The sequence below is a fragment of the Hordeum vulgare genome, chromosome 1H (assembly GCF_904849725.1).
Source record: "Hordeum vulgare subsp. vulgare chromosome 1H, MorexV3_pseudomolecules_assembly, whole genome shotgun sequence".
Lineage (NCBI taxonomy): Eukaryota > Viridiplantae > Streptophyta > Magnoliopsida > Poales > Poaceae > Hordeum > Hordeum vulgare.
The window spans coordinates 34,931,009-34,940,135 of record NC_058518.1 but is presented as its reverse complement, the minus strand read 5'-3'; positions in this window follow the sequence as shown (position 1 = coordinate 34,940,135).

Genomic DNA, 9,127 nt, shown 5'->3' with positions numbered 1-9,127 from the left:
CAAGTTTCCGTATGAAATCCTGATACTTCGAAAGAGATTGTCCGTTTTGTACACGAAGTGCATCCAGTTTTTGCCGTAACCCTCTCAACTTTCTTGCATATGCTATGTGGATGAAATGATGATACCATGCCAAAATAAAAGAGAGGCGCAATGCTCACCTGCACGTTGCTTAGCTTCAGGCCAACGTGCAGGTGAGCACTGTGCTTCTCCCTTCATCGTCTCTACACTCAGAGCTTATAAACCGCTGCGAGTGCCTCTCGCTTGGCGAGGTGGGACTAAAAAACAAATGCAGAAATAATCAACTAAAAAATTCTTTTACCGGTTCATGCCACGAACCAGTACTAAAAGGTGCTCGTGGGGCCCCAGCCTTAAAACCTGTACCAAATAAAATGCCTTTGTAAGAGCCTTAAAACTGGTACTAAAGGAATCAACTAAAAAGCTTTTATAAACCTCTAGTATTATTGAAACTAAAATTATATAGAATTTTGGTACAAACTTTAATAGCAAAAAGAATTATCATAAAAGAAAATAAATAAGTAATTAGAATTTTGTTCAAAACATTAAAAGCAAAAAGAATTATCATAAAATAAAATAAATAAGTAATTAGAATTTTGTTACAAATTTTAATAGCAAAAAGAATTACCGTAAAATAAAATAAATAAGTAATTAGAAACAAAAAAGAAAGCAAAAAAACTGGGAAAAAATTAAAATAAAGGAATCAACTAAAAAGCTTTTATAAACCTCTAGTATTATTGAAACTAAAATTATATAGAATTTTGTTACAAACTTTAATAGCAAAAAGAATTATCATAAAAGAAAATAAATAAGTAATTAGAATTTTGTTCAAAACATTAAAAGCAAAAAGAATTATCATAAAAGAAAATAAATAAGTAATTAGAATTTTGTTACAAACTTTAATAGCAAAAAGAATTATCGTAAAAGAAAATAAATAAGTAATTAGAAACAAAAAAGAAAGCAAAAAAGAGGAAAAAAATTAAAAAAAGTGCCACATACAAGGCCACCACGGCCTGCATACGACTAGAAACCCATTACTAGGGCTAGGATGCAGGCCCGCAGTAGGTCCAATAGGCCCACAAGCATAGAGAGTGATTTTAGGCCCGTAAGCCTGCAGTAGAGAGGAGCTCGAAGTGGTTGGTTCGGCAGGGCTTATAAACCACTCCGAGCCCCTCTCGGCTAGCGAGGTGGGACTAAACATAGCACCGCACCGCGCCAACACATGCCCTTTGGTCCCGGTTGATGCCACCAACCGGGACTAAAGGGGTGCATTGGTACCGGTTGGTGGCACCAACCGGGACCAATGCCCCTCTTTTGTCAAGGTTTGTGGCACCAACCGGGACCAAAGGTCTTTGTTTCCCGCCCTTTGGGATGCTGAAAAGAGGCCTTTGGTCCCGGTTGGTGCCACCAACCGGGACTAAAGGGGTGCATTGGTCCCGGTTGGTGCCATGAACCGGGACCAATGCTTTGCCTATATAAGCAGCACTCGCGAAAATTTGGTTCAGTTCGTTCTTCCCCGTCGCCCGACGCCGCCAGGCTGCCCGTCCGTCTCCGCCTCGCCGTCGCCGTCGTCGCCTCGCGCCGTCCCGCGCCGCCCCGACGCCGTCACCGCCCCCGCCCCGCGCTCCGTGCCCCGCGACGCCGCCGGCCCCTGCCCGTCGCCGGCCCGCCCCGGCCCGCGCCGCACCTCACCGTCCACCGTTGCCGCGCCGCCCCGCCCCGCGCCGCACCTCGTCGTCGCCGTCGCCGTGAGCAAATTTTTTTGCTAATTTAATTTGATGTTAGTAGTAGTTAATTTAGATGTGTAGTATAATTTAGATATGTAGTTAATTGAGTTAGATTTTGTTAGATTTTTTTGTTAGATTTTTTTGTAGTTCATAGATTTTTTTTGTTAGATGTGTAGTTCATAGATTTTTCTGTTAGATTTTTTTTCATATTGTGTAATTAATTTGTTCATATTGTGTTACATTTTTTCTGTTAAAAGATTTTTTTGTGATATTATTGTTGAATATGCATGTTTGTATGTTCATATATATACAAACATCGAATATGTCAAAATTTTATGATTTTTTTCTGTTCATAGAATTTTTATGATTTTTTTCTGTTGTAATTTTGTTCATAGAATTTTAATGATTTTTTTGTTCATAGTATTTTCTTTGTCAATTTATGTATATGTTCATATCGTGTATGTATAGGAAAATTGTGCATGATCAAAGTCATTTATGAATATGTTCATATTTAGAATAGAGGAAAAAGGAAAAAAATAAGAAGAGGAAGTGTTTAATATAATTAGTTAGAAAAATAATAGAACTATATTAAACTAGTTTATTTTTAGTAAGTACTACTTTATTTTATTTATAGTAAGTGTTCATATATAGTTGAACTAGCTAGTTGATTTAATAAACTACTTTATTGTACTATATATAGAAGTAGTTTGTTTTTAGTAAGTACTACTTTATTTATTTATAGTAAGTGCTTAGTAGTTGAACTAGTTGATTTAATTAATAAAACTACTTTATTTAACTATATATAGAAGTAGTTCCCGGATTGACGTCGACGATGCCTATCCCGCATCCTCGTCGTCGTCGACTCGGCGGTGGAGGCCTGCTTGATCAGGGCCATGTTCGGGACTGGGCTCCGCCGGCTGGTATTGGGAGGTTCTACCTTTCGGGGGATGTAGGTTCTGTTGGGGAACGTCGCATGGGAAACAAAAATTTTCCTACGCGCACGAAGACCTATCATGGTGATGTCCATCTACGAGAGGGGATGAGTGATCTACGTACCCTTGTAGACCGTACAGCAGAAGCGTTAGAGAACGCGGTTGATGTAGTGGAACATCCTCACATCCCTCGATCCGCCCCGCGAACAATCCCGCGATCAGTCCCACGATCTAGTACCGAACGGACGGCACCTCCGCGTTTAGCACACGTATAGCTCGACGATGATCTCGGCCTTCTTGATCCAGAAAGAGAGACGGAGAGGTAGAAGAGTTCTCCGGCAGCGTGACGGCGCTCCGGAGGTTGGTGATGATCTTGTCTCAGCAGGGCTCCGCCCGAGCTCCGCAGAAACGCGATCTAGAGGAAAAACCGTGGAGGTATGTGGTCGGGCAGCCGTGAGAAAGTCGTCTCAAATCAGCCCTAATTGCTCCATGTATATAGGAGGAGGGAGGGGGGGCCTTGCCTTGGGGTCCAAGGACCCCCAAGGAGTCGGCCGAGCCAAGGGGGGGAGGACTCCCCCCCAAACCGAGTTGGACTTGGTTTGGTGGGAGGAGTCCCCCTTCCTTCCCACCTCCTTCCTTTTTTTTCTTTCCTTTTGATTTTTCTTCTCTTGGTGCATTGGGCACTTGTGGGCTGTCCGACCAGCCCACTAAGGGCTGGTGTGGCTCCCCCAATGCCTATGGGCTTCCCCGGGGTGGGTTTCCCCCCCGGTGAACTCCCGGAACCCATTCGTCATTCCCGGTACATTCCCGGTAACTCCGAAAACCTTCCGGTAATCAAATGAGGTCATCCTATATATCAATCTTCGTTTCCGGACCATTCCGGAAACCCTCGTGACGTCCGTGATCTCATCCGGGACTCCGAACAACATTCGGTAACCAACCATATAACTCAAATACGTATAAAACAACGTCGAACCTTAAGTGTGCAGACCCTGCGGGTTCGAGAACTATGTAGACATGACCCGAGAGACTCCTCGGTCAATATCCAATAGCGGGACCTGGATGCCCATATTGGATCCTACATATTCTACGAAGATCTTATCGTTTGAACCTCAGTTCCAAGGATTCGTATAATCCCGTATGTCATTCCCTTTGTCCTTCGGTATGTTACTTGCCCGAGATTCGATCGTCAGTATCCGCATACCTATTTCAATCTCGTTTACCGGCAAGTCTCTTTACTCGTTCCGTAATACAAGATCCCGCAACTTACACTAAGTTACATTGCTTGCAAGGCTTGTGTGTGATGTTGTATTACCGAGTGGGCCCCGAGATACCTCTCCGTCACACGGAGTGACAAATCCCAGTCTTGATCCATACTAACTCAACTAACACCTTCGGAGATACCTGTAGAGCATCTTTATAGTCACCCAGTTACGTTGCGACGTTTGATACACACAAAGCATTCCTCCGGTGTCAGTGAGTTATATGATCTCATGGTCATAGGAATAAATACTTGACACGCAGAAAACAGTAGCAACAAAATGACACGATCAACATGCTATGTCTATTAGTTTGGGTCTAGTCCATCACATGATTCTCCTAATGATGTGATCCCGTTATCAAGTGACAACACTTGCCTATGGCCAGGAAACCTTGACCATCTTTGATCAACGAGCTAGTCAACTAGAGGCTTACTAGGGACATTGTTTTGTCTATGTATCCACACAAGTATTGTGTTTCCAAACAATACAATTATAGCATGGATAATAAATGATTATCATGAACTAATAAATATAACAATAACTAATTTATTATTGCCTCTAGGGCATATTTCCAACAGGTTGGTGAGGAGGCAGCCTGTTGTTGACCCGATCCTTGTTTGGTGGCAGTCGCGTGGGCCAGTGATGGTGCCGAGGCTTCCGGACACCGCGGAGGTGGTACGTCACCGTGTCAGCGAGGAGGACGAGCATGTCCGTCGCTACATGGTTGCATTGGAGGGCAGGTTCGACAATACCTGGCAGGTTCTTCAGGGATCTCACTGGAGCTATGATCCTGTGATGGTTCCTTATCTTTGGGTGTCCACCGCCCGCGACGATATCCGTCGGGCGCTACGGATCTAGCTGAATTAGCGATGCTATATGTATGATAGTATTCGAGGAGTATTAGTGATAATATTCGACGATGTACGGACACAAGAGATGATGTAGTTTTGGTTATAATTGAATGCATGCTAATTTGAATACTACTTTATTTTATGATTTGGTTTTGCTTATTGAATGCTCATATTGGAAAAGTACTCCTACTTTGAATGCTAAAATTGAGGAGCACTCTATGCAGAAATCTAGGAGCCCCCTCCATCATCCACGCCGTCGTGGGGGTAGCTTCTCCTTCATTCCCGTGTGCTAGACAATTTGGTGTAATAATGCACTCGGGAATGAAAGGAGGAGCTACGTACCATCACCGATAGTCAACCCGTGATTAATAATAATGATCTAATTTAGGTTTTTTAGTACATATATTTAATTGTACAAGTTTAATATTTGAATTATGAACATAGGCCGGAAATGTCATACTCGGATGACGAAAACCGCTCGGGGGAGTGCGACTGGTGCCACGACGACCGAGGTATGTGCGACAGGTTCATTGAGCTGGACGATGATCGGCGCTTCAGCATTAAGCTCAAGGAGACCTTCGATGTTCATACGGTACGCAACGATGACAATAGTTTTTTTCGTAATTAAGCACGACTTCAACTATTTTAACGTGTATTTTTCATCTTTTCCAATTCGACTAGCTTATCCCATGCTATGCAAGATGCTATGTCATGGAGAGGATGGGTTTTGAAGACCATGAAAGTATGGAAACCAAAATAATTCTCCTAAGGACCCATCATGGTGTGGATTTTAAAGTAAAGTTGTACAATGCTGAGAGTGTAACCCATTTTGGTTGCAAAAATTGGGAAGCACTTTGCAAGATGTATGGTTTTGATGAGGGTATGCTTGTCACCATGGATCTTGGTGATCCTACAATCGAGCAAGACAATATGGACATTTGGGTCATTGTGGATACACCTCCAATTCTTCCCCCATGTGAGCTTAACATAGTTATTAAGTAATTTATATTGTTTATTTCAAAATAGTTGACAACTTATTTCCATTGACAGCTTATTTTCATTCTTCAAAGAATGTCCGGAAGATGGTAGACAAAACCCACTACACCGATGGCTCCGAATTAACTTATAAGGAGAAAAATCATCTGATCGCATTTTGTACTGATCTTGAGAAGTACAATGTCTACAATCGAACTCCTCAACATTATGGTCAATACGTGCCACTAGTGCACGTGTTGAACTACGGTAACTACCATGGAGATACCCTGGTAAGATTTTTTACTATTACGACATCCGTGCATCTTTTTGCATACTTCTAAAACTAGTATACATCATTGCTAACTACGAAGTTATTACTATGTTTTTTAACAGATAATCCCGAATGATTGTGTGCCTCATCTGATGTATACGCACGGTCACCTTGATGTTTTGAACATACAACCAGGTCATCCTACGAATCTCAACTGTCCATACCGGATTTCTAAAAGAAGTGGAGACATGACAATCAAAGAATGGAAAAAATGTATGGACAGTCGTAAGGAGCTTCTTGGAAGCAAAATGAAGCGAAGCGCAAGAATTGGAGATAGGATGATCTCCATTCTTCATAATGGAGAGTCAGGGTCTATATTGTTTTATGCTATTTTATCTTAAGTGTGTTTAGGTCTACCTGATACTAATGATGTGCTAAGAACAATTATGTAGGGTTGGGTTCGATGACTATGAGTATGATGATCGTATGACTTGTTATTAATAACGAGTAGAAGTTGTATGATGATGCATGATTAGTAGGACTTGTTATTATATCTGATGATGTGTGATGCGAGCATGAAGAGTTATTATATATCAGCGGGTGAAATGAACATAGCAGTAGCGTTGGTAAACCAAGCACGAAGATAAGAGAGGACACTTCTCTCTATTAGCTAGCTAATAACAACCTAAATTAACCCCCAAAACCCCTAAACCAACCACTTTAAAAAAAACCTCAGCTGCAGCGAGCTTCTGACGCGTGGATGCCTTTTGGTCCCGGTTTATGTCACCAACCGGGACCAAAGGCCCCCCTGCCTGGGCTGCCCGCAGCGGCCACGTGGATGCCCATCTGTCCCGGTCCGTGTAAGAACCGGGACTAAAGGGGGGAGGCATTAGTAACGACCTATTAGTCTCGGTTCAAGAACCGGGACTAAAGGACCTTACGAACCGGGACAAATGCCCTGTTTTCTACTAGTGCATAAGAAAATACCAAAGAAAAGAAAAAGGAAAAAGGAAAAAGGGGACGTGGGTAGGAAGGAGTGGACTCCTTCCCCCAAACCGAATTGGGGTGGGAGTCCACCTCCCCCTTGGCCGGCGCACCCCTTGAGGGCTTGGCCCTCAAGGAAAGCCTCCTCCCCCTCCCTCCTATATATAGCTGTCTTTTAGGGCTGATTTGAGACAACTTTTGCCACGTGCAACTCAACCCTAAACCACATAGTTCCACCTCTAGTTTGGATTTCTGCGGAGCTCGGGCGGAGCCCTGCAGGAGTAAATCATCACCACCACCGGAGTGCCGTCACGCTGCCGGAGAACTCATCTACTTCTCCGTCTTGCTTGCTGGATCAAGAAGGACGAGATCATCGTTGAGCTGTACGTGTGCTGAACGCGGAGGTGTCGTCCGTTCGGCACTAGATCGGAATGGATTGTGGGACGGATCGCGGGACGTTTCGTGGGCCGGTTCGTGGGGCTGATCGAGGGACGTGAAGACGTTCTACTACATCAACCACGTTTCTTAACGCTTCCTGCTGTGCAATCTACAAGGGTACGGAGATCCAAGTCTCCTCTCGGAGATGGACATCACCATGATAGGTCTTCGTGTGCGTAGGAAATTTTTTGTTTCCCATGCAAGATTCCCCAACAGTGGCATCATGAGCTAGGTTCTTGCATAGATGTTATCTCGAGTAGAACACAAAGGGTTTTGTGGATGGTGATGTTCGATTTGCTGCCCTCCTTAGTATTTTTTTGATTCAGCAGTATTGTTGGATTGAAGCGGCCCGGACCGACATTATTCGTACGCTAATGAAAGACTGGTTTCATCGATTGACATCCAACCTCGTTGCATAAAGATGGCTGGCGGGTGCTTGTTTCTTCAACTTTCATTGAATTGGTTTTCACTGAGGCGGTCCTTGGAGAGGTTAAATAGCAATTTGCACATCTCCGTTGTGGTTTTTGCGTAAGTAAGATGCGGTCATACTAGATACCCATAGCAGCCACGTAAAACATGCAACAACAAATTAGAGGACATCTAACTTGTTTTTGCAGGGTATGCTTGTGATATGATATGGCCAATGACGTTATGTGATATATTGGATGTATGAGATGATCATGTTATAATAGTTAATATCGACTTGCACGTCAATGATACGGCAGCCGACAGGAGCCATAGGGTTGTCTTTAAACTAACGTTTGTGTTTGCAGATGCGTTTACTATATTGCTAGGACGTAGCTTTAGTAGTAATAGCATAAGTAGCACGATAACCCCGATGGTGACACGTTGATGGATATCATGATGATGGAGATCATGGTGTGGCGTCGGTGACAAGAAGATCATGCCGGTGCTTTGGTGATGGAGATCAAGAAGCACATGATCATGGCTGTCGTGGGTATAAGTCTGACAGTAGATGTGTAGGGTACGAAATGATGGGCAGAGCCTTAGCTACGGCGAGATTGTATGAGTTCAGGCCCCTCTGCGGTGGAGGTAATAGCCCTACGTCTCACTGCTCTGGGAGCTTGTTGTCGAGTGGAATATGGAATACAGTGAAATGCTAACCCCTGCACCAGTGGGGGAGGGTGGCTTATATAGAGTGCGCTGCCCTCCACAACGGTTCAGTGCACAGGGGTGGAGTAGTGGCGAATAAATGCCTACGTTACAAGTAACGTATGTCTTAAATGCAAATAAAGGCACATGGAAACGTATGACCGTTTCCCTCCAGGCACTAGTAGAAAACAGGGCATTGAGCCAACCACATTGGACCCGGATTGGATATAAACCGGTTCTAAAGGGTCTGTCCGCTGGGCCCCCTCCCTGCAGCAAATGGCCGCAAGGCCTTTAGGACCGGTTTGTAACACAAACCGGTCCTAAAGGTTTTTGGACCGTTTGCTGCAGGGAGGGGGCCCAGTGGACAGACCCTTTAAAACCGGTTTGTATCACAAACCGGTGCTAAAGGTTTTCTCATTTTTGCAGCAACTACGGGGCCCCGCTGTCAGACCCTTTAGCACCGGTTTTTGACACAAACCGGTCCTAAAGCCCTCCTCTCCTTCCTCCCCGAGCACCCCTATATTCCACCCCATTTTTTCTAGCTCCATTTTTTCTAGCT